At 36.5% G+C, this 26,882-nt stretch overlaps 1 protein-coding gene across 6 annotated transcripts in view; it reads left to right on the top strand.

Moving 5' to 3' along the window:
* The window catches only part of WDPCP (WD repeat containing planar cell polarity effector), a 381,742-nt gene that overhangs the window by 298,283 nt on the left and 56,577 nt on the right, over window positions 1-26,882 (top strand). The window lies entirely within an intron of this gene.

The raw sequence follows: 26,882 nt of genomic DNA, 5'->3' as shown, positions 1-26,882 counted from the left end.
AAAGAGGACAAACAGATGGCCATAGACACATGAAAAGAAGTTCAACATCACTCATTATCAGGGAAATGCAAATCAAAGCCACAATAAAATATCACCTTACATTTGTCAGAATGGTTAAAATCAAATAGACAAGGAATAACAAGTGTTGGTGAGGATGTAGAGGAAAAAAGGTGGGAAGGTACATTGGTGCAGCCACTGTAGAAAACAGTATGGAGGTTCCTTAAGAAATTAAAAATAAAATTACCGGGGCGCCTGGGTTGCTCAGTAGGTTGAGCGTCCGACTTCGGCTCAGGTCATAATCTCGCGGTCCGTGAGTTCAAGCCCCGCGTCGGGCTCTGTGCTGACAGCTCAGAGCCTGGAGCCTGCTTCAGATTCTGTGTCTCCCTCTCTCTCTGCCCCTCCCCTGTTCATGCTCTGTCTCTCTCTGTCTCAAAAACAAATAAAACATTAAAAAAAAAAAAGTTTAAAAAAATAAAATAAAATTACCATATGATCCTGTAATCCTATTACTGGGTATTACCCAAAGAAAATGAAAGCACTAATTCAAAAAGATACATGCATTCCTATGTTTACTACAGCATAATTTACAATAACCAAGATATGGAAGCAACCCAAGCCCAGTAAAAGATGAATGGATAAAGATGTGGTATGTATATACAATGGAATTGTACTCAGCCAAAAAATAGAAATAAAATGAAAATGAAATCTCGGGGCTCTGGCGTGGCTCAGTTGATTGGGCATCTGAATCTTGATTTTGGCTCAGGTCATGATCCCAGGGTCGTGGGATCAAGCCTTGTGTTGGGCTCCATGCTGAGAGTGAAGCCTGCTTAAGATTTTCTCTCCTCTGCCCCTCTCCCACTTGCATTCTCTCTCTCTTTCCCTAAAATAAATTAATTAATTAAAATAAATAAAATTTTACCATTTTCAATAACATGGTATTGTCTAAATACCATTGTATTTAGAAGGTATTATGCTAAATGAATTGTCAGAGAAAGACACATACCATATGACTTCACTTATATGTGGAATCTAAAAAAACAAACAAACAAATGAACAAACAAACCAAAAGGAGAAACAGACCCATAAACACAGAGAAAATACTGGTGGTTGCCGTAAGGGAGGAGAATGAAGGAATGGGGTTAAGAGGAGGGGGAGGTTATAGGCTTTCCGTTATGGAATGAATAAAAGTCTTGGGGATGAGAGGTACAGCATAGGGAATATAGTCATTGATATTGTAATAGTGCTATATGGTGACACAGGGTAGCTATACTTGTGGTGAGCACAGCATAATCTATAGACCAATGAAATCAATATTTGGTATACCTGAAACTAATGTAATGTTCTGTGTTGAGTATAATTTTTTAAAAAATGAAATCTTGCCATTTGCAATAACATGGATGGAGATGGAGCCAGAGAGTATGATGCTAAGTGAAATAAGTCAGAGAAAGACAAAGACCATATGATTTCATTCATGTGGAATTTAAGAAATAAAACAAATGAACAGAGGAAGAAAAAGAGAGAAAGAGACAAACCAAGAAACAGACTCTTAACTATAGAGAACAAACTGATGGTTACCAGAGAGTAGGTGGGGAGTGGAGTTGGTGAAATAGGTGATAGGGATAAAAGGGTACACTTATGATGAGCACTGAGTAATGTACAGAATTGCTGAATGGCAATACTATACACCTGAAACTAATATAACACTATATATTAACTAAACTGGAATTAAAATTAAAAACTTAAATCCTAGATGATTCTACTCATACGAAATATTGAAAATAGTCTAAGTAAAAGGTGGTTGCTAAGTGGGGGGATTGGTGTTTAATGGGTATAGAGTTTCAGTTTTGTTAAGTGTAAAGGTAGGTTCTAGAGAATGTTGCAGAACAACGTGAATACACTTATCATTACTGAACTATATAGTTAAACATTGTTGAGATGGTAAATCTTACATATTTTTTACCACAGTAAAAAAACTGGCAGTTATAAGGGAGGACATAACACAGTTTAGCTATCAAAAAATGTGGGGAGAATGAGAAGAGTACAATAAAAGTAAACTAAATACAATGACTGCCTTGTAGATACTGGCTGAACGTAAGAGATAACTTCAAATCTGACATTGGAGAAGAAGGACAAAAAGAAAAGTGGGCTTATAGCTAATTCCAGTATTGCTCACAGTAGGGAACCAACAGACAGTACTCCCCATATAAACGATAAGTGTCAAGGGTATTATGTAAAGGTACACATATAGGGGCACGAGGCTGGCTCACTTAAGTGTCTAACTCTTGATTTTGGCTCAGGTCATGATCTCACGTTTCATGAGATCAAGCCCCATGCTGAGAGTGCAGAGACTAGGGATTTTCTCTCTCCCTCTCTCTCTGCCCCTTCCCCACTCATGCACTCTCTCTCTCGCTCTTAAAATAAATAAAAACTTAAAAAAAAGGTACAGATATAAATGTAATTATTGGAAAAAAAAACCAAACCTTCCTAAATATTAAAAGTTTATACATACACATTAAATAAGGCAGATAATATAGTCTCTCTGTGTATGTACAATGAAACCTGACAAATGTGAGGCCAGACATAAAGATCTTAATAAATGTAAATGAATTAAACTCCTTTATAAAAAGACAAAGTTCAGATTAACTAACAAAGCAAAATCCAATACTATGCTGCATGCAAGATGGATATACAATCTTACTCTCTGAGAGAGAGAGGAAGGGATAGATGCAGGGAGAGGAAAAAAGATTAATTCAGAAAGTTTACAAATAGGGGTGCCTGGGTGGCTCAGTCGGTTAAGCATCCAACCTCGGCTCAGGTCATGATCTTGTGGTTCATGGATTCAAGCTCTGCATTGGGCTCAATACTGACAGCTCACAGCCTGGAGCCTGCTTTGGATTCTGTATCTCCCTCTCTCTCTGCCCCTCGCCCCCCCCCCCTCTCAAAAAGAAACATTAAAAAAATTTTAATGAAAATTAAAGAAAGTTTAAAATAATAGGACAAAGATGAGGATAAATGCAAATTAAAAGAAATGGGAGGTCACACTTTGAGAACTGATAAGGTAGAATTCAGACCAAAAAGAGAAACAAAGAAGGACACTTCATAATGCTAAAAGATGCAATTCACAATAACGATGTAACAGTTACAAAAATTCCAAACAACACAGTGACAGTTATCATTAAGCAAAAATTATACAAAGTGCAAGGAGAATATACTCTCAATTTAAGAAAGATCAAGTGGACAAAATATTAGAGGATATAAAACACCTAAACATAATCAGTGAGTTAGTTCTTTTAGATCTATAATAAATTCTGAATTCTGATAATAGAGGATTACCTTTTGGTAGATGCTCATGGAAACACTGAGGAAAATTAGCCGTATCTTAGGCTACATAGAAGGGAAACTTCAATAAGCCTGTTAATCAGAAAAAAAATAGAAATAAAAGGAAAGTGTACTCTGACCTTGCTGAAAGAATAAAATGAGAATACTAGGGAAAATGGTGGTGTAGGAGGACGCTGGGCTCACCTCCTCCTGCTGATCGTTTAGATTCCACCCACATCTGCCTGAATAACCCACAAAACCGCCAGAAGGCTAGCAGAACGGACTTTACGGAGCCAAGTGTAGACAAGAGGCCCACAGAATTGGGTAGGAAGGGCAGAGATGCAGTGCACACTACACGGACTGGCGGGAGGGAGCTGGGGCGGTGGAGGGGCAGCCCACCCAGCAAGGCAGAGCCCCTGAAGTCTAGCTTGCAAAAGCGGAGGGGCCGGACTCCGTGAGTTCTGACAGCCAGTGGGACTTAACATCTGGAATGTTAAAAGCCAACAGCTCTGCTCTTGGAGAGCGGGAAGGGCGAGAGGACGTCAGGAGGGAGAGCTGTTGAGCCCCAGAAGACAGAGCTCAGCTCGGTGGGGAAACAAAGGCACTGGGAAGCACCACTTCCCTCTCTCATCCCCCACCCAAAATTCCAAAGGTAACCAGTTCCTGTCACCGAACTTGCTTGCACTGCGCAAACGCCCAATGATGTGCTTCTGTGGATCCATCCCTCCAACAGGCCTGCCTCCCTCCCAGTGCTGCAGGACCCTGCTGCAGGGGGCCACAGCCGGCAAAGCAAGTTAAGCCTGCCCTTTCTGCCCCTGTGCACCTTGTGGATCCACCCCGGCTAATATGCCCTTGGCCAGATCCCACTGAAGCAGCACCACAAGCCTGGCAGTGTGCATGTAGCCCAGGCAGGGGCCACACCACTCCACAGTGAGTCCTGCCCCTGGGAGAGGGGAAGATAAGGTACACACCAGTCTGACGGTGGCCCCGCCCACCAACACAAGTTACTCTGGACAGCACAGGGGAAGTGCCTTGCAGTTTGGAGCCATGGCAGGCACTACCCAAAATGACGAAATGGAAGAATTCTCCTCAAAAGAAATTCCAGGAAGTAGCGACAGCTAACGAATTGATCAAAACTGATTTAAGCAATACAATGAAACAAGAATTTAGAATAATAGTCATAAAATTAATCACTGGGCTTGAAAAAGCCTAGAGGACAGCAGAGAATCTATGGCTACAGAGATCAAGGGACTAAGAAATAGTCATGAGGAACTAAAAAAATGCTATAAATGAGGTACAAAATAAAATGGAGGTGCCCATAGCACAGATTGAAGAGGCAGAGGAGAAAATAGGTGAATTGGAAGATAAAATTATGGAAAAAAGGGAAGCTGAGAAAAAGAGAGATATAAAATTCCAGGAGTATGAGGGGAGAATTAGAGAACTAAGTGATGCAATCAAACGGAACAATATCCATATCATAGGAATCCAGAAGAAGAAGAAGAGAGAGAAAGGGGCTGAAGGTGTACTTGAACAAATCATAGCTGAGAACTTCCCTGATCTGGGAAAGGAAAAAGGCATTGAAATCGAAGAGGCACAGAGAACTCCCTTCAGACACAATTTGAATTGATCTTCTGCACAGCATATCATAGTGAAACTGGCAAAATACAAGGACAAAGAGAAAACTCTGAAAGCAGCTAGGGATAAACAGGCTCTAACTTACAAAGGTAGACACATAAGAGTAGTAGCAGACCTATGTACTGAAACTTGGCAGGCCAGAAAGGTATGGCAGGAAATATTCAATGGGATGAACAGAAAAAATATGCAACCAATAATCCTTTATCCAGCAAGTCTGTCATTCAGAATAGGAGAGATAAAGGTTTTCCCAAACAAAAACTGAAGGAATTCATCACCACTAAACCAGCCCTACAAGACATCCTAAGGGGGATTCTGTGAGTGAAATGTTACAGGACCACAAAGTACCAGAGACATCACTACAAGCATGAAACCTACAGACAACACAATGACTCTAAACCCATATATTTCAATAATAACGCAGAATATAAATGGACTAAATGCTCCAACCAAAAGACATAGGGTATCAGAATGGATAAAAAAAAAAAAACAGGACCCATCTATTTGCTGTCTACAAGAAACTCATTTTAGACCTGAGGACACCTTCAGATTGAAAGTGAAGGGATGGAGAACTATCTGTCATGCTACTGGAAGTCAAAAGAAAGCTGGAGTAGCCATACTTATATCAGACTAGACTTTAAAGTAAAGGCTGTAACACGAGATGAAGAAGGGCATTATATAATAATTACAGGGTCTATCCATCAGGAGGAGCTAACAATTATAAATGTCTATGCGCCAAATTGGGAGCCCCCAAATATATAAAACAATTAATCACAAACATAAGCAACCTTATTGATAAAAAGGTGGTAATTGCAGGGGACTTTAATACCCCACTGACAACAATGGATAGATTATCTAGACACAGGATCAATAAAGAAACAAGGGCCATGAATGATACATTGGATCAGATGGCCTTGACAGATATATTTAGAACTCTGCATCCCAAAGGAACAGAATATACTTTCTTCTCGAGTGCGCATGGAACATTCTCCAAGATAGATCACATACTGGGTCACAAAACAACCCTTCATAGGTATAAAAGAATTGAGATCATACCATGCACACTTTCAGACCACAATGCTGTGAGGCTTGAAATTAACCACAGGGGAAAAGTCTAGAAAACCTCCAAAAGCATGGAGGTTAAAGAACACCCTACTAATGAATGAATGGGTCAACGAGGCAATTAGAGAAGAAATTACAAAATATATGGAAATAAATGAAAATGAAAATACAACAATCCAAACGCTTTGGGTTGCAGCAAAGGCAGTCCTGAGAGGAAAATACATTGCAATCCAGGCCTATCTCAAGAAACAAGATAAATACAAAATCTAACAGCACACCTAAAGGAAATAGAAGCAGAACAGCAAAGACACCCCAAACCCAGCAGAAGAAGAGAAATAATAAAGATCAGAGCAGAAATAAACAATATAGAATCTAAAAAAAACTGTAGAGCAGATCAATGAAACCAAGAGTTGGTTTTTTGAAAAAGTAAACAAAATTGATAAATCTCTAGCCAGGCTTCGCAAAAAGAAAATGGAGATGACCCAAATAGATAAGATCGTGAATGAAAATGGAACTATTACAACCAATCCCTCAGAAATACAAGCAATTATCAGAATACTATGAAAAGTTATATGCCAACAAAAGAGAATGTTATGCTAAGAGAAATAAGTCATATAGAGTCATATACAGACAGATACTGTATGTTCTCACTCTTATGTGGATCCTGAGAAACTTAAGACCATGGGGGTGGGGAAGGGAAAAAAAAAAGGTAGAGAGGGAGGGAGCCAAACCATAAGAAACTCTTAAAAACTGAGAATAAACTGAGGGTTGATGGGGGGTGGGAGGGAGGGGAAAGTGGGTGATGGACATTGAGGAGGGCACCTGTTGGGATGAGCACTGGGTGTTGTATAGAAACCAATTTGACAATAAATTTTATATTTAAAAAAAGAATAAAATGAGAAATGATGAATAAAATAAAAATTATTTATTTCAGGCCTGTAGGGGTACCTGGCTGGCTTAGTCAATAGAGCACATGACTCTTGAGCATGGGGTCAGGAGTTCAAGCCCCATGATAGGTACAGAGACTACTTAAAAAAAAAATTAAAAGGCCTATTACTGGGGTGCCTGGGTGGCTCAGTCAGTTAAGCATCTGACTTTGGCTCAGGTCATGACCTCACAGTTCATGAGTTTGAGCTCCACATCAGGCCCTCTGCTATCAGCACAGAGCCCACTTTGGATCCTCTGTCCTCCTCTCTCTCTGCCCCTCCCATGCTTGCATGTGCACACTCTCTGTTTCAAAAATAAGCATTTAGAAAAATAAAAAATATAAGGCCTGTTACTCAGAAACTTAAAAACATATTGAATATTCTTAGATCAATATTATATATCAAAATCTTTGAGTTATCAGAGGAAAATTTATACTATTTAAGAGTCATATTAAAAAATGAAATTCAAAGACTCATTCAGAACTTAAAAGCTAAGCAACATTACTACAAAGCAAATCCTCCACGCTTCAAAAAAAAAGGGAACGCCTGAATAAAAGTGAAAGCAGAAATTAATGCTAGAAGTTCTAACATTTAATTTCTAGAAATTGAAGCTAGAAAACAGAAAATGAACAAAATCAATCCAAAATATGGTCATCTGAAAAAAAACATCAATGTAGACAAATCACTAGGCTAACCTTTTTCAAAGGGAAAAGGAAGGAAACAGAAATACACAAAATTAGACATGATAAATGGGGAATGATGACCAAAACAGAAAAAATTTAAAGTATCAAAGAAAATTATTTTATTTAAATATGAAAATAAATTTGAAGACTTAGTTGGAAAGGATAATTTCCAAGAATACTACAATTTACCAGACTAGCAGTAAGTCTTAGATGAAAAGTTACATTAGAACAAAACAGATGAACTAAAATGCTCTCCCACCCACACTAAAATATCTTGCTCAGGTAGGAAAATTTTACAAAACATATAAAAATCAGATTATCTCAATGGCTGTTAAACTTTTCTAGACCAGGAAGAAAATTTCAAATTTCAAAATTCCATGTTCTGAGGAAAGTAAGCCATTAATTTTGTACTCATCAAAGGCATTACTTCAGACTACTGTGACTTAAAAAACATCATTATAGCAGTTCCTAAATGAAACATTACTAAATGGAATCCAATAGCGCATTTTAAAAACCATGACCAAGTGTGGTTTATTCCTATTTTCAAGAATGGTTTTACATTAGGAAATCCATTAATTCATTATATTCATGGAACTAAGATGTAAAATCTTATGACCACTTCCAGAAACAACGCACAAGACATGTGACACATTCAGTTCTCCCTAAGTTAACTTATAAATTTAATACTAAGTTTATAAAAATACCATCAGACATTTTTCCTCCTGATATTAAATAGTTGTAAAATTCTTTGGAAAGATGAGTAAGCAATAAAAGCCAGGAAAATCTTATAAAAGAAGAATGAAAGGGAGCTGATCCCACAGACATTTAAGCATACTATAAAGACTCTGTATAAAGTATTATATTGGTATCCCAATGGTACACAGTAGACAATCCATATGAAGTTTAGTATATGATGAGAGCAATTCAAATCAGTGAGGAAATGATGGACTTCATCTTTTAAGGAGTGGTATCTATTTGACAGTAAGGAAATGGAAAACCATCTATCATGTTTATGGATGTCAAAAGAAAGCCAGAATAGCCATACTTATATGAGACAAAGTAGACTTTAAAACAAATATTGTAACAAGAGATGGAGAAAGGCACTATATCATAACTAAGAGGGTCTAGCCACCAAGAATAACTAAATGTAAATATTTATGCCTCCAACTTGGGATCACCCAAATATATAAATCGATTAATCACAAACATAAAAAATTCATTGATAATAAAACCATAAGAGTAGGGGACTTCAACACCCCACTTATAGCAATAGACAGATAATCTAAGCAGAAAATCAACAAGGAAACAATGGCTTTGAATGACACACTGGACCAGATGGGCTTGACAAATATATTCAGAACATTTCATCCTAAAGCAGATTACACATTCTTCTCAAAGACACATGGAACATTCTCCAGAAGAGATCACATACTGGGTCACAAGTCAGCCTTCAACAAGTACATAAAGATCAATATCATACCTTGCAAATTTTTAGACCACAACACTATGAAACTTGAAATCAACCACAGAAAAAATTTGGAAAGACCATGAATACTTGGAGATTAAAGAACACCCCACTAAATAATGAATGGGTTAACCAAGAAATTAAAGAGGAAATTAAAAATACATAGAAGCCAATGAAAATGAAAACACAAGGGGTACCTGGGTGGCTCAGTTGGTTGAGCATCCAACTTTGGCTCAGGTCATGATCTTGTGGTTCTGAGTTCAAGCCCCATATCAGGCTCACTGCTGTCAGCCTGTCAGTGCAGAGCCTGCTTTAGATCTTCTGTCCCTCTCTCTCTCTGCCCCTTCCCCACTTGCGCTCTCCCCAAAATAAGTAAATATTTTTTTAAAAAAAAAGGAAAGAAAAGAAAATGAAAACACAGCAGTGTAAAAGCTGTGGGATGTAGGAAAGGCAGTCATTACAGGGAAGAATATAGCAATCCAGGCGTTCCTAAAGAAGGAAGAAAGGTCTCAAATATACAACCTAAACTTACACCTAAAAGAGCTAGAAAAAGATAGCAAATAGAGCCCAAAACCAGCAGAAGGAGGTAAATAATAAAGATTAGAGGAGAAATCAATGATACTGAAATTAAAAAAAAAAAAATGTAGAACAGATCAATGAAACCAGGAACGGGTTCTTTCAAAGAATTAACAAAATTGATAAACCCCTCGTCAGATCTATCAGAAAAAAAAACTGAAAGGAAAAATAAAACCACATATTGAAAGAGGACACACAACCAACACTGCAGAAATACAAACAATAGTAAGAGAATGTTATGAGCAATTATATGCTAACAAATTGGGCAATCTGGAAGAAATGGACAAATTCCTAGAAACATATAAACTACCAAAACAGACAGGAAGAAACAGAAAATTTGAACAGACCCATAACCAGTAAATAAATTGAATCAGTTATCAAAACTCTCCCAACAAAAAAGAATCCAGGGCTGGAAAGATTTCCAGGGGAATTCTACCAAACATTTAAAGAAGAGTGAATACATATTTTTTTGAAGCTGTTCCAAAAAACAGAAATGGAAAGAAAACTTCCAAATTCATTCTATGAGGCCAGTATTACAGTGATTCCAAAACCAGACAAAGACTAACCAGGAAAACAATAGACCAATTTCCCTGGTGAACATGGATGCAAAAATTCTCAACAAGATACTAGCAGACAAGATCCCACAATACATTAAAAGAAGTATTCACTATTAGCAAGTGGGATTTAAGCCTGAGCTGAAGGGCTGGCTCAATATCTGCAAATCAATCAATGTGATACATCACATTAACAAAAGAAAGGATAAGAACCATATGATCTTCACAAGAGATGCAGAAAAAGCAATTGACAAAATATAGTATCCTTTCTTGACAAAAACCCTCAAGAAAATAGGGATAGAAGGAGCATACCTCAAGATCATAAAGGCCATTTATGAAAGACCCACCACTAATACCATTCTCAATGGGGAAAAACTGAGAGCTTCCCCATAAGGTCAGGAATACGACAGGGATGTCCACTCTCACCATGTCGTTCAACACAGTTTTGGAAGTCCTAGCCTCAGCAATCAGACAACAAAAAGAAATAAAAGGCTTCCAAATCAATCAAGAAGTCAAACTTTCACTCTTCACAGACGACATGATACTCTACATGGAAAACCTCAAAGACTCCTCTAAAAAATTGCTAGAACTTATAGGTAAATCCAGCAAAGTCGCAGGATATAAAATCAATGTACAGAAATCATTTGCATTTCTGTACACCAATAATGAAGCAGCAGCAAGAGAAACCAAGGAATCGATCCCATTTACAACTACACTGAAAACCGTAAAATACCTAGGACTAAACCCAACCAAAGAGGTAAAAGATCTGTATGCTGAAAACTATAGAAAGCTTAAGAAAGAAATGGAAGAAGATACAAGGAAATGGAAAAACATACCATGCTCATGGATTCAAAGAATAGATATTGTTGAAATCTCAATACTACCCAAAAAATCTACATATTCAATGCAATCCCTATCAAAATAACACCAGCTTTCTTCACAGAGCTAAAACAAACGATTCTAAAATTTGTATGGAATCAGAAAAAAACCCGAATAGCCAAAGCAATCCTGAAAAAGAAAACCAAAGCTGGAGGCATCACAATTCTGGACTTCAAGCTGAATTACAAACTGTAATCATCAAGACAGTATGGTACTGGAACAAAAACAGACACACAGATCAATGGAACAGATTAGAAAACCCAGAAGTGGACACACAAATGTATGGCCAAATAATCTTCAACAAAGTAGGAAAGAGTGTCCAATAGAAAAAAGTCTCATCAGCAAATAGTGTTGGGAAAACTGGACATTCTTCATGTACCTTGACTGCTTTCTTACACAATATACAAAATGAAGTCAAAATGAATGAAAGACCTAAATGTGAGACAGGAGAACATCAAAATCTTAGAGGAGAAAAGAAGCAGTAACCTCTTTGATCTCAACCACAGCAACTTACTAGACATGTCTCTGGAGGCAAGGGAAACAAAAGCAAACATGAATTACTGGGAACTCATCAAGATAAAAAGCTTCTGGACAGTGAAGGAAACAATCAACAAAACTAAAAGGCAGTCAATGAGATGGGAGAAGATATGTGCAAAAGACACATCAATAAAGGGTCAATATCCAAAATCTATAAAGACCTTAATCAAACTCAACACCCAAAAAACAAATAATCCAGTGAAGAAATGGACAAAAGACATGAACAGACACTTTGAAAGAAGACACATAGATGACTAAAAAACATGAAAAGATGCTCAACATCATTCATCATCAAGGAAATACAAATCAAAACCACACTGAGATACCACCTCACACCTGAAACAATGGCTAAAATTAACAACTCAGGAAAGGTTAGCTAGGATGTGGAGAAAGGGGAACACTTTTGCACTATTGGTGAGAATGCAAACTGGTACAGTTTGGAGGTTCCTCAAAAAATTAAAAATAGAACTACCCTAAAACCCAGCAATTGCACTACTAGCTATTTATCCAAAGGATACAAAAATGCTTATTTGAAGGGGCACATGCACCCCAATGTTTCTAGGAGCACTGACAACAGCCAAATTATGGAAAGACCCCAAATGCCCACCGACTGATGAGTGGATAAAGAATATGTGGTATATATGTAACAAATAAATATTACTCAGTAACCAAAAAGAATAAAATCTTGCTATTTGCAACAACGTGGATGGAACACATATTATACTAAGTGAAATATAAGTCACTCAGAAAGAAATATCATATGATTCCACATATGTGAAATTTAGGAAACAAAACAGATGAATATACAGGAAGGGAAGGAAAAATAAAAAGAGACAGGGAGGCAAACCATTAGAGACTCTTAAATATAGAGAACAAATCGAGGATGGGTGTTGGGTGGGGGGATGGGCTAAATGGGTGATGGGCATTAAGGAGTGCACTTGTTGGGATGAGCACTGGATGTTATATTTAACTGATGAATCACTAAATTCTACTCCTGGAGCCATTGCTATACTATATGTTAACTAGCCTGGACTGAAACAGATTTTTTTTTTTGAAAAAATTTGGATTTACTCTTCACACCATAGTAAATTCCAGAAGGATGAAGGATTTAAATCTAAACCATGTAGGGGTACCTGAGTGGCTCAGTGGGTTGAGTGTCTCACTTTAGCTCAGGTCATGGTCTTGCAGTTCGTGAGTTCAAGCCCCATGTTGGGCTTGCTACTGTCAGCTCAGAGCCCACTTTGAATCCTCTGTCCCCTTCTCCCTGCCCCTCCCCTGATTGTGCTCTCTCAAAAATAAACATTAAAATTTTCTTTTAAAAAATCTAAATCAGAAGAAAAAAAAAGAGTGAAGTCCAATATAAGCTGGATATTAGGAATTAGGGAAACTTTCTAAAAATTAGTGGTAGGCAAAACAGATCTTCCAAAGATGTGTGAATATGCTATGCAAATGGCAAAAGGGACTTCGCAAACATTACACTAGAATTTTAGATTGACCATTTTGTGAATATATTTCATAATTTTTAGAAACATGTATGTATTTCTTTAGTATAATCTTTTAATAAAGAATAAAATGTTTGTTAACCAAAAAATGTAATTATAGTTGCCAAAAGATTATTCTGTATTATCCAGTTGGGTGCACTATATCAAATGAGCCAGAGATCTTTTTCTGGCTGGAGTAAAAATATTGTGGCAGTAGAGGAGGAAAGAAAGTTTTGAAGTGTGAAAGAGATTTGACCTTCTATTGCTGGAGGAATCCTCATGGAAAGCTTGAAAGGGAATGTTCCTCCTCTAGGAGCAAAGAATAGTCCTAACCCATAGCAAGAAAAGAGTGGGAGACCTTAGTGCCATAACGTCAAGGAACTGAAGTCCATCAACAACCTGACTGAGCCTGCATCAAAATCTTTCCCATGAACCTCTAGACACCAGCCCAGCCCAGCTGACAACTTGATTTAAATCTTGTCAGGCCCTGAGCAAGAGGTTCAGGCAAGCTGCACTATATGTGGACTTCCAAACTACAGAACAGTAAAATAGATGGGTGTTGATTTAAGGTGCTAAATCTGTGGTAACTTGTTATAGGAACAACAGAAAATCAACACACAAACCTTCAAAATCCAGAAGTAAAAAGGGAAAGGTGATAAAAGTAATAACTTAAAATTAATATATTTTATAGGGAAAACACATTAAGCAAATTTTTAAGATGACTAACAAAAATATTCACAACTTACGTGAATAAAAATTTAATGTCTCTAATATATTAAGAGCTTCTAAAATACAGTAAAACAAAAGATGCACATTCCTGAAGAAAAATGGGTTAGGAACAGCGTGCACAGCAAATTAAAATCACCCTGAGATATTTTCCACCTGTTAGATTCTAAGTCTGACAGTATACGCCATTGACAAGGTTGTAGGAATGAATACATACACTGCCAGTGGGAATGCAAAATAATAAAAGTCCTATAAAAGAGAATTTGGCAATATCTAATAAATGTATAAAGTAACTTTGATCCAGAAATCTCACTTCTAGAAATCTAATCCAAAGACACCCATACACAACATGTATACACGGAAAGATGAATGCACAAAGCTATTCATTATAACACTGTTTATGATAACCCCTCCCCTCCCCCCAAAAAAGACTGGATATAATCTAAATATTCATTAAAAGGAGAATAGTTCAATACACTATGGTACATCCAAATAGAGGAGAAATGTACAACTCTACACACAATAGACTGATGTTCAGAATCTACTAAGAATAAAGAACAAAGTGAACAAAGAATATGATACCATTTATCTCAGTGTATTTTTGTTTAAATATCTACAATAGTTATTATAGAGAAAAGGGTACAGGTGTAGAATTTATAGTTCCTTGAATATGCTTTTCTTTGCAGAGTGGACTCTGGAACCATTAATTTTACATAATTATATGGAGCTTTTTAAAAAATAATCGTAAAAATGAAACAAAACTAACTAGGTATCCAATTACTGCCATAATAATGCAGGAATTATTCTAAGTGACTTTTAAAATTCAGTGTTTGTAACTACACATATGAATAGATATAAAAATGGTCTTTCAAAACAATCTTCAGCTGTTTTACAATCATAATCAGTGGCACTATTATTAAGAATCCAAGAGTCAGACATGTGGTGTGGGATACAGCAAATGAACATTTATGATGATGATTAAGAACTAGGGTTTTCAACATAGGAGAATGGTGATATTAGTAATGCTGATGAAAAAAACATCTCTGTAGACCTGAAATTGAATTAATAATCTCAGTATTAACTAATGATGTAGTTTCTATTTGAAAAAAAAATAATAATAAAAACCAAACCAAACATCAAACAAAATGACACAAATAAATGGGAAGATGCCTCATGCTTATAGATTGGAAAGAACAATATTGTTAAAATGTCCATACTACCGAAAGCAATCTACAGATTCAATGTAATCCCTATCAAATATCAACATTTTCACAGAACTATAACAAATAATCCTCAAATTTGTATGGAACCACAAAAGGCCTCAAATAGCCAAAGCAATCTTGAGAAAAAAAGAATAAAGCTGTAAGTATCACAATCCCAGATTTCAAGGGATACTACAAAGCTGTAAGAATCAAAACAGTATGGTACTGGCACAAAAACAGGCACAAAGATCCATGGAACAGAATAGAGTCCAGAAATAAACCCACACTTTTATGGTCAATTAATCTACAACAAAGGAGACAAGAATATGCAATAGGGAAAAGACAGCAAATGGTGCTGGGAAAACTGGATAGCTACATACAAAAGAATGAAACTGGGCCACTTATTTAATCCATACATTAAAAACAAAACCAACAACAACAAAAACTCAAAATAGATGAAAGTTCTAAATGTGACACCTGAAACTACAAAACTCTGAGAAGACTATATAGGCAGTAATAACTTTGACATGGGAAGGGAAACCAAAGCAAAATTAAACTATTGGGACTACACCAAAATGAAAAGCTTCTGCACAATGCAAGAAACCATCAACAAAATAACCTACTGAATGCGAGAAGGTATTTACAAGTGACATATCCAATAAGGGGTTAATATCAAATATATACAAAGAAGTTATATAACTTTACACCCCCCACAAAATAATACAATTAAAATATAGGCAGAGGACCTGAATTGATATTTTTCCAAAGAAGTCATACAGATGGCCAATGGATACACGGAGATACTCAACATCACTAATCATCAAATGAAAACCACAAAGACATATGTATCACCTTATATAGAGAAAAGGAACCCTTGTGCATTGCTGATGGGAATGCAAATTGGTATAGCCACTGTGGAAAACAGTATGGAGATTCCTCAAAAAATTAAAAGTAGAAATAGCATACAATCCAGTACTTCTACTTAAAATGAAAACACTAATTCAGAAAGATATGTGTACTCCTGTATTTATTACAGCATTATTTATAACATCCAAGCTACAGAAACAATCCAGGTGTCTATGATGAATGGATAAAGAAGATGTGTGCGTGTACACACACACACACGCGCGCACGCGAATATTAGTCATAAGAAAGAATGAACTTCTGCCTGGATGGGCACAGATGGAGCTAGAGAGCATTATGCTAAGTGAAACAAGTCAGTCTGAGAAAGGCAAATACCATGTGATTTCACTCATGTGGAATTTAAGAAACGAACAAAGAAGAAAAAGAGACAAACAAGAAAACAGACTCTTAAATACAGAGTACAAACTGGTGGTTTCCAGAGAAGTGGATGGGTGGAATGGGTAAAATAAAGTGGATTAAGAGTACATCTACCTTGGGACACCTGGGTAGCTCAGTCAGTTAAGCATCCGACTTCACCTCAGGTCATGATCTCATAGTTCATGAGTTGGAGCCTTGCACTGGGCTTTGTGCTGACAGCTCAGAGCCTGGAGCCTACTTCAGATTCTGTGTATCCCTCCCTCTCTCTCCCTTCCCCACTCGCACTCTGTCTCTGTCTCTCTCTCTCTCTCTCTCAAAAATAAACATTAAAAATTTTCAAATTTTAAAAAGAGTACATTTACCTTGATAAGCACTGAGTAATGCATAAAATTATTTCATGATTATACTGTACACCTGAAACTAATATGTATTAATTATACTTCAATAAAAATTAATAAAAAGGGGAAGCACTTATTTTTAAAGAGATACAATATAAAATATTTCAAATAAAATGATCTGTCTAGGATTTGCTTCAATTATTATTCCAGGGGTAGAGTATTGAATGGTAGAGGATTGAGAAGAAACAAGATTGACCATAACTGGTAATTACTGAAGCTGGATGGTGGAGAATTAGCTAAGGGATCATTATTCTGTTCTCTCTGGTTTCAGACATGTTGAAATTCCATAACAAGATGACTGTGGGGTGTGTTTATGTTTAAATAACAAGCTGGAATAAATAAAAGTACTCTTGTAAATATCTTTGTACACATTATGCTAGTGTTTGTAGAAGATAATTTCAAAGTATAGTATATTGAGTCCAAAAAGAAATATTTTTATGGACACCGCCAAATTTCCCTTTAAGTATTGATTTACCAACAATATACAATCAACAATATACAAGATACCCATTTCTAAAATCCTCACCAATAATCTGAGAAGTTAGATGACCTACCCAAGACCAGATGGCACAACCTAGAATAAAACTCAGATAATGGTCAGTAATTATCATATTGCCTGAGTCAGTAGTTCATTAATTTGAACAGTGTTTAAATCTGTAGTTGAGTTCAAAAAAGGAGATAGGAGCTAAGAGAACTTATTGCTGTCATACACTGGTCTTCTGAAATAAATGGCATTATTTCCTTGGTTATCTTATACACGGTTCTTTAAATCTCTCTCTTCTTTTGTTGGCTATGTGCCTTCAAAGGAGATGTCCGTTCCAGTCTAAAATCTCCCAAAGGTTTTCAGGGTAAAACACATTTCAAGATGTGCAATACATGGAAGAGTGAAAATCTTATATGATATTGTTTGTTAAACTGACAGCTCTACTTAACAGAAGCCATTAAAATATTTACAAAGTAGCAGCTGCTCTAGTAAAAAAATACAGCTTTTTGGAGGCATGAAAATAAACAAGTCGATAAGTACAAGGTAAGCCGTTTGACAGCTTCTTTGTGTGCACTGCACAATATACAGAAAATTCTGATATTTACAGAGCAATTATAATACAAAGCCTTTTAAGTTAAAAGGACATAGAGCAAGTAAGAACTGTTTACAAGAATTCTTCATACTGATCTTTTAAACAATTTAGAAAGCCCCCAGACATAATTCTTTAAGAAGTGCTAGGTTTTTGGTGTTTTTTCTTTTAAATAAGCTTTATTTTTAGAAGATAATTATATACACGTCTCCATCTATAAACTGAATTTAGCATATGGACTACCAGTTTAAAATCTTTGTTCTAGGAAAACAAAACAAAATTCTAGGTAATTCCTGCTTTTGGCAGACAGTTAAGATTACCCAATTCACTGACTCTTAGCCCAAACCCATACTCACTCTGCCTACTGAACACAAACGTATGACTATAAAGTAATAGATCACTAAGGATATAACCTCTCCATACTCTGTCCTCTGGCTCCATCCCAAACAAAATTCTGCCGCTTGGTAGTTTGTTAGTTTAAGACTTTATCCTTTATTTACTAGGTGGAGCCAAACTACTAGTCATGCCTATAACATTCCCTGAAATTTAGTAAGCTCATTATTATATTTTTAAGTAAAACCACACTAATATAGCTATAATCTAAGACCATATGCCTTATAGTAAAGAATAAATACTGTTAAAACAATCCTTTTTTTTTTTTTAATTTTTTAAATGTTTGTTTATTTTTGGGAGAGAGCGAGCGCGAGTGAGCATGAATGGGGGAGGGGCAGAGATAGGGAGACAGAGAACTCGAAGCAGGCTCCAGGCTCTGAGCTTTCAGCACACAGCCTGATGCAGGGCTCTAACCCACAAACTGCGAGATCATGACCAGAGTTGAAGTTGGGTGCTTAACCAACTGAGCCACCCAGGTGCCCCATAAAGCGATCCTTTTTTTTTTTTTTTAATGGTTCTCTCCTGCTGACATTTCCCCCAACTGCAACAATAATCATTTGCTGCTACTGTTGATTTTACTTTCATTTTATATTCAAGAAAGCACAATTGAAGCATACCTACCCTGTCAAGGACAGCCTTTATGTCTTCTTCATGTTTATATCCCCTACTCAGTAGAGCAACCTACATGGAGCCAACTCTCAATAAAAGTTTGCTTATACAAATAACCAAAGCCTGTTTTCACATTTGAAAACAGAACCACCTCAGAACTCCATTTATTGTCAGAGATCCATACAGTCTCATTTCAGCCTTATTAGTAAGCAAAGAGTAAAAATGTTATGGCACATGTAATGGTATTCTACAAAATAAGTATGCTTATGATACAAGTACTTTCTACAAATATTTTCATCCTTAAGATAATACTAACAGATCTCCAAGCAGAATTTATTACTTCAAATTATTGGAAGGAGATAATCCAAGCCATATGTATTTTGTAATGGACAAGAAAAGAAAATTGGTAACAGGGTAATTGGGAATAGGACTCAATGTGAAAATAAATAGTCTTCTTTGCCTACATGAAAGCTATTTACTTATTACCTGTTATAGTTTTAGGCACTATGGAAACTAGTGACTTCACTGTGGAAGGAGCAACTTCAGCAAAATGGTGGACTAGGAAGCTTCAGACCCTTGTTCTCCCATGAAGACACCAACCTAACAGCTATGAGGAATAAAATACCTTTGTGAGAACTCTAGAAAATAGTGAGGGGCCATAGCACCCACACCAATGCATAAACAAGAAAAGGGGTAGTTCAGAAGGAGTAAAAGAATTCATTGCATTTTGCTCACCATACACACCATTCCTCACCTCAGTAGGGTAGTACAATAGGAAGAATATCACCCAGTAACCAACCCCTTCCTTGAGACAGAAGAAATAGAGTGGAACTCAAGTACAGTATTCTGGCTTCTCTGGGAAGTGTACAAGGAACTGACTTCTGTGTTGCCTGGCTTGAGATGTTAGTAAGAATGACAGCAGCATAGTTTAGATATCAGATTGGAGGCCAGTGAAAACAGAAGTGAGTGCCTTGGTGCACTGAATATCAGAGGCTCTCAAGTCAGCAGGCAGGCACTAGGCAGAGCAAGAGAATAAGGGCAGAAGAATTCAATAGAAAATGAAATCTGAGAACAAATGGGAAATCAAGACACACACACACACACACACACACACACACACCTGTATATACTAAAAGCACACAGATCATTTGAAATCATTGAGTCAGAGGAACAAAAAGAAAACAGAATGAAGAAAAAGTGAAGAGAGCCTAAGAGACTTATGGGTCACCATCAGAGTCCTAAAAATGTGTTATAGCAGTCGTAGAAGGAAAAGATAAAGGACAGAGAACTTACATGAGAAAACATTGGGAAGTGGCTGAAAACTTCCCAATCTAAGGAATGAAATGAAAACACAAACTGTAGATCAATGAACTCCAACTAGCATAAACAAACAGACCTAAGTTATAACAAAACTGTTCAAAGTCAAAGAGAATCTTGAAAACAGCAAGAGAAAATGACTTGTCAAGTACAGATTATCAGATTTCTCAGGAGAAACCTTGCTGATCAGAAGAAACGGGATGATATACTAGAGAGCTAATGACAGAAGAAAACTGTCAAACAAGATTATTGTGTCCTATAAAACTGTGCTGAAAAACTGAAGGAGAAATTAAGATCTTCCCAGATAAATAAAAGCTGAAGGAATTTAGTACTACTAGACCTGCTATACAAAAAAAAAAAAAAAAAAAAAATACTAGGGACTCCTGCAAATTAAACCAAAAAGTGCTAGACAGCAACATGAAGTCCTATTAAAGTATAAAGTTACCCAGTAAAGGTAAAAATACAAATATAGAATCCTGTATTACTGTAAGTTTGTTACATAAATCCACTTTTAATTCTAGTACAGAGTATAAAAGACAAAAACCCTAAAAAAACTATAAATCTATGTTAATAGGTATACAATATATAAAGATATAATTTGTAACAATAACAAATGGGGGAACAGAACCATAAGGGGGTAAGGTTTTGTATGTGATTAAAGTTACCAGTTTAAAATAGATTTTTTAACTTTTAAGATACTTTATATAATTAAAATTATATCCAAAAGAAAAACTATAGAATACACACAAAAGCAAATGAGAAGGAATTACAACATATCACTACAAAGAAAAAGTCAAACACAAAAAAAAAACAGTAAGAGAAATAAAGGACAAAAAAGCTGTAAGACACCAAAAAACAAGTAACAAAATGACAATGGTAAGTCCTTCTGGGTCAATTAGTTTAAATGTAAATGGATTACACTCCTCAATCAAAAAACACAGATTGAGTGGATTAAACAAACAAGATCCAATAATATATTTCATACAAGAGACTCACTTTATATTTATAGGCTGAAAATGAAAGCATGGAAAAATATATTCTGTGAAAATAATAAGAGCAAAGCTGTCTGTACTAATAGCATCCATAAAGACTTCAAGTCAAAAACTATCACAAGAGACAAAAAAGTATATCATATAATGAGAAGGAGCACAACTCACAAGGAGGATCTAACAATTATAAGTATTTATTTAGCAAACACTGCAGCTCTTAAATATATGAAGCAAACACTGACAAAATTGAAAGGAGAAAGAGAGTAACAAAACAATAGTAGGAGACTTCAGCACCCTTCTATCAGTAATAGAAGAACAACCAAACAGAAGATCAAAAGGACATAGAGGGCTTGAACCACACTATACACTAACTGGACCTAACAGACATCTATGCAACACTCACACAACAGTGTAAAATACATTATTCTCAAGTGCACATGGAGCATTCTGCCAGACAGACCTTAAGTCAGGCAAAAAAACAAACAAACAAACAAAGAACAAAAAAACAAAAATCCAAGTCTTAACAATGTAAAGACTGAAATCTTAGAAAATATCTTTTGCAAACACAATGGAATATAACTAGAAATCAACAGAAGGAAAACTTAAAATTCTATAAATATATGTGTATTAGGGTTCTCCAGGGAACAAATAGAATATATAGCAAGATACATGAGGGGATTTATTGTAGGAATTGGCTCACATGATTATAAAAATTGAGAAGTTCCATGGTACACCATCTGCAAGCTTTAGAACCAAGAAAGCTGGTGGTGTATTTCAGTCCATGTGTAAAGGCTTGAGAATCAGAAGCACCAATGGTTTAACTCCCAGTCTGAGGCCAAAGGCTTGAGAACAGGGATGGGGGATGGGCAGCAACACTGGTACAAGTCCCAGAGTTGAAAAAGCCCAATGAATGAGGAATTCCAACATCAGAAGGAAGGAGAAGATAGATGTCCCAGTTCAAGAAGACAGACACAATTCACCCTTTCTCTGCCTTTTTGTTCTATTTGGGCCTTCAACAGATTGGATGATACCTACCTAGTAGACTTTTTTATTTAGTCTACTGATTCACATGCTAATTGCTTCCTGAACTCATTCACAGACATACCCAAAAATAATGTTTTACTGGCTATCTGGGCATCATTTAACCCAGTCAAGTTGACACATAATATTCACCATCACAACATGGATATTAACACCCTTGTAAATAAACGATGGCTCAAAGAAGTCACAAGGGAAATTAGAAAATATCTTGAGACAAATGGAAATGAAAACACAATATACCCAAATTTTGGGGATGCAGCAAAAGCAGTGCTAAGAGAAAAGTTGTATCAGTAAATATTTACATTAAGAAAGAAGCAAGATGTCAGATCAACAACCTAAATTTATACCTCAGGAACTAGAGAAAGAAGAACTAAGCCCAAAGTTAGCCAAAGGAAGGAAATAACAAAGATCAAAGTTGAAATAAATGGAGGCCAGAAAAATAGAAAAGATCAAGGAAACTAAAAGCTTTTTTAAAAAACTTCAACAAAAATTGATGAATCATTGGCTAGATTAAGAACAAAAAGAGAAAACTCAAAAATAAATATCAGAAGGAGGGGCTCTTACAACCAATACCACAGAAATAAAAAGGATTCTAAAACTACTATGAACAACTACATGCCAACAAATTGTAAAACCTAGAAGAAATGGATAAATCCTAGAAATGGATAAATCAAAAAGAAAAGTCCAGTGACGGCTTCACTGGAAAGTCCACTACACATTCAAAGAAGACCACCAGTCCTCTTCAAACTTTTACAAAAAAAACTGAAGAGGAAACAACAGCCCATACTCATTTTATGAAGCCATCATTACTCTATGTAGGAGTGCTGACAATACTAATTCCATCTTTGACCCTACCATCTTGTTCATGTTCATTTGATGACCTCTCTTTTGGGGTTTCGTGTTCCAGGCCCCTTGGAGATTAATATACATGCCTTAGGCTGCCAAGGCTAGGATGAGGTGGAAGGCATGTTTTAGCCTCCTGTGAATCTGTTAGCCATAACACAGCCTTTCCCCCTCATGATGCACAGGTGGTGCCACAAGATCTAATAAAAGGTTAGCTGTCAATTAGGTACATACAAACCCTTTGAGGTACATGTTAACCCTCTGATCTCATTACACTATCCTTCTTTGTGTCCCCTAGCTCTAATAAAATCTGTGGACAAAGGTCTGGATTTTCTGGAGAATAACTATGTAGTTGCCATGGATCTCCCCCACCTGATTGCCCCATCAATAAGTTACCATGAAAAAAACTCTGTGTATACTGTATGGAATCACCACCTTCATATTCCTGTCTTAAAATGCTTTCTCAATTTGGGGGATACTTTAATGTCCCTCCCCGACTTTCTAGCACCCTAATACCAAAGCCAGACAAAAACATTAAATAACAGAATATACCAATATTTCTGATGAATGCTGATGCAAATTCTTAACAAAATACTACTAAACCAAATTCAGCAGCATATTTAATACATTATACTCCAACTAATTTATTTCTGGAATGCAAGGACAGTTCAACCTACAAAAGTAAATTAATGTAATATACCACAATAACAGAATGAAGGACAGAAATACCCTCTCATAATAAAAACTCAACAAACTAAATAGAAAAGGAAAGTATCTTGACATTAAAAAGACTCATATTAAAATTATTAAAAGCCCACCACTAACATCATAGTTAAAAGTGAAAAGTTGAAAGCTTTTCCTCTACAATCATGAACAAGACAAGGATGCTCTCTTTCTCGATTTCTTTTCAATATGGTGCTGGAAATCCCAGCCAGAGCAATTAGGAAATAAAATAAATAGGGGTGGCTCAATTAGTTAAGTGTTTGACTTCAACTCATGTCATGATCTCACAGTTTGTGAGTTCGAGCCCCACACTGGGCTGTCTGCTGTCAGTGCAGATCTGGCTTTGGATCCTCTGTCTCCCTCTCTCTCTCTCTGCTCCTCCCCTGCTCACACATACTTGCACACAAGCTCACTCTCTCTCTCCCCAGAATAAAGAAACCTTTAAAAAATAAAATAAATAGAGGCATCCAAATCAGAAAAAGACCCTTAACTATACAGAACTGTAGGCTACTGGAGGGAATTGGTGGGGAGGGATGGGTAACATAGGTGATGGGGATTAAGGAGTGCACTTGATGTGATAAGCCCCAGGTGTTGTATGAAAGTGTTGAATCACTGTATTGTACACCTGAAACTACATTATACTGTATATTAACTAACTGGGATTTAAATAAAAACTTTTTTTAATTTTTAAAAAACGAACAATTTATAAAGAAAAATTTTAAAAACAAATCCAATCAAGAAAAATTAAATTCTTAGGAATAAACCTAAGGAGGTGAAACACGTATACACTGAAAAGAAGAAAACACTACTGAAAGAAAATGAAGAAGACAGTAAAAAGTGAAAAAGCATTCCTTGTTCATGAGTTGTTAAGATTTACTGTTAAAATGTCCTTAGATCCCAAAGGAATCTAAAGATTCTGTACAATCCTTCTCAAAATCCCAATGACATATTTTGCAGAAACAGAGAAACCTATCCTAAAATTCATATGGAATCTCAATGGACCCTAAAGAACCGAAATAATCTTGAGAAAGAATAAAGCTGAAGGACTCACAGTTCCTCATGTCAAAACTTACTACAAAGCTACTGTAACCAAAACAATAAATAGTATTGGCATAACAGCAGACATATAGACTGATGGAATAAAACAGAGAGCCCAGAAATAAACCCTTACATATATGGTCAAGTGATTTTCAACAAGGGTACCCAGTCCAGTGCAGGAAAGGACAGTCTTTTCAACAAATGGTGCTTGGAAAACTAGATATCCATATTAAAAAGAAATGAAGTTGGGGAGCACCTGGGTGGTTCAGTAAGTTAAGTGTCCAACTCCTGATTTTGGCTCAAGTCACAATCTCACAGTTAATGGACTGAGCCCCGTGTGGGGCTCTGTGCTGACAGCATGGAGCCCGTTTGGGATTCTCCCTCTCCCTCTCTCTCTGTCCATTTCCTGCACATGCTTTTTCTCTCTCTCTCAAAATAAATGAATAAACATTGTAAAAAAAATGAATTTGGACCCTTAACTTTCACCATCTATGAAAATTAACTCAAAATGGACCAAAGGCCTAATTGTAAGACCTAAACTACCCAACTTACAGAGATAAAACAAAGAGAAAGCTTCATGACATTGGATTTGGCAATGGTTTCCTGGATAGGATACCAAAGTAGGCAACAAAAATAAACTGGACTGCATCAAAATTTAAAACTTTTATTCATCAAAGGACACTATCAACAGAATGAAAAGGGCAACCCATAGAATAGGAAAGAATATTTGAAAATCATGTATTCTATTTAGTAGTATATATGTAGTAAGGGTTTAATATCCAGAAAGATAAAGTACTCCTAAAACTCAACAACAAAATCAAACAATCTGATTCAAAAATGGACAAAGGGACTTGAATAGATATTTCTCCAACAAAGAAAATCAAATGGCCAATAGGCACATGAAAATATGTTTGACATCACTGATAATTATGGACACAAAAGCAAAACTATAATGAGATATAGTTATATGTGAGTTATATGTGAGCACCTCACATCCATTAGGATGGCTATAATAAAAAAAAGAAAGGAAAATAACAAGTGTTGGCAAAACTGGAAAAATTGTGGAGTGCTCTTGGTGGGATTGTAAAATGTTGCCACCACAACAAAAAAAATGGCAGTTCATTAAAAATTAAAAAAAATATATACCTTACCTATGATCCAGCAACTCCACTTATAGGTACATATCCAAAGGAATTGTAATCAGAGTATCAAAAAGATATCTGCACGCCCATCTTCATAGAAGAATTATTAACAGCGGCCAAAAGCTGGAAGCAACCCAAATCTCCATGGACGATCAAATGTATAAACCAAATGTGGTTCTGTGTACACACACACATGCGCAGTGGGATATTATACAGCCTTAAAAAGGAAGGAAATCCTGGGGGTGCCTGAGTGGCTCAGTGAGTTAAGTGTCCAACTCTTGATTTCTGTTCAGGTAATCATCTCATGGTCGTGAAATTGAGCCTGGCACATGGGGGTCTGGGCTGGAAATGGAGCCTGCTTAAGATTCTGTCTCTCTCCCCACCCTTCCCCCCTTCAAAAAAATTTTTTTTAAAAATTGTTAAGAAAGGAAGGAAATCCTACCACATGGATGAGCCATGAGGACATTATGCCTACCACATGGATGAGCCATGAGGACATTATGCTAAGGAGAATATGCCAGTCACATAAATACAAATACTGCATGATACCACTTAAATGAAGTACTAAAGTAGTCAGATTTATAGAAACAAAAAGTAAAATGGTGGTTACCAGGGCCTAGAAGAAGGGAAATAGGAAATAAATAGGGAGTTTTTTAATGGGTGTACAGTGTCAGTTTTGAAAGCAGAAAATATTTTGGAGATCTGTTGCACAATGAGGTGAATATACTTAATACTAATGAACTGCACACTTAAAAAATGGTTACCATGGTTGGAACACCTGGGTGGCTTAGTTGGTTAAGCATCCAACCCTTGATTTCAGCTCAGGTCATGGTTTCATGAGTCTGAGCCCCATGTCGGGCTCTGTGCACTGACAGTGTGGAGTCAGCTTAGGATTCTCTGTCTCCTCTCTCTGCCCCTCCCTGGTTCATGCTCTGTCTGAAAGAAAGAAAGAAAGAAAGAAAGAAAGAAAGAAAGAAAGAAAGAAAGAAAGAAA

This window comes from Panthera uncia, assembly GCF_023721935.1.
Source record: "Panthera uncia isolate 11264 chromosome A3 unlocalized genomic scaffold, Puncia_PCG_1.0 HiC_scaffold_11, whole genome shotgun sequence".
Lineage (NCBI taxonomy): Eukaryota > Metazoa > Chordata > Mammalia > Carnivora > Felidae > Panthera > Panthera uncia.
This window is presented reverse-complemented; position numbering and strand designations above follow the sequence as displayed.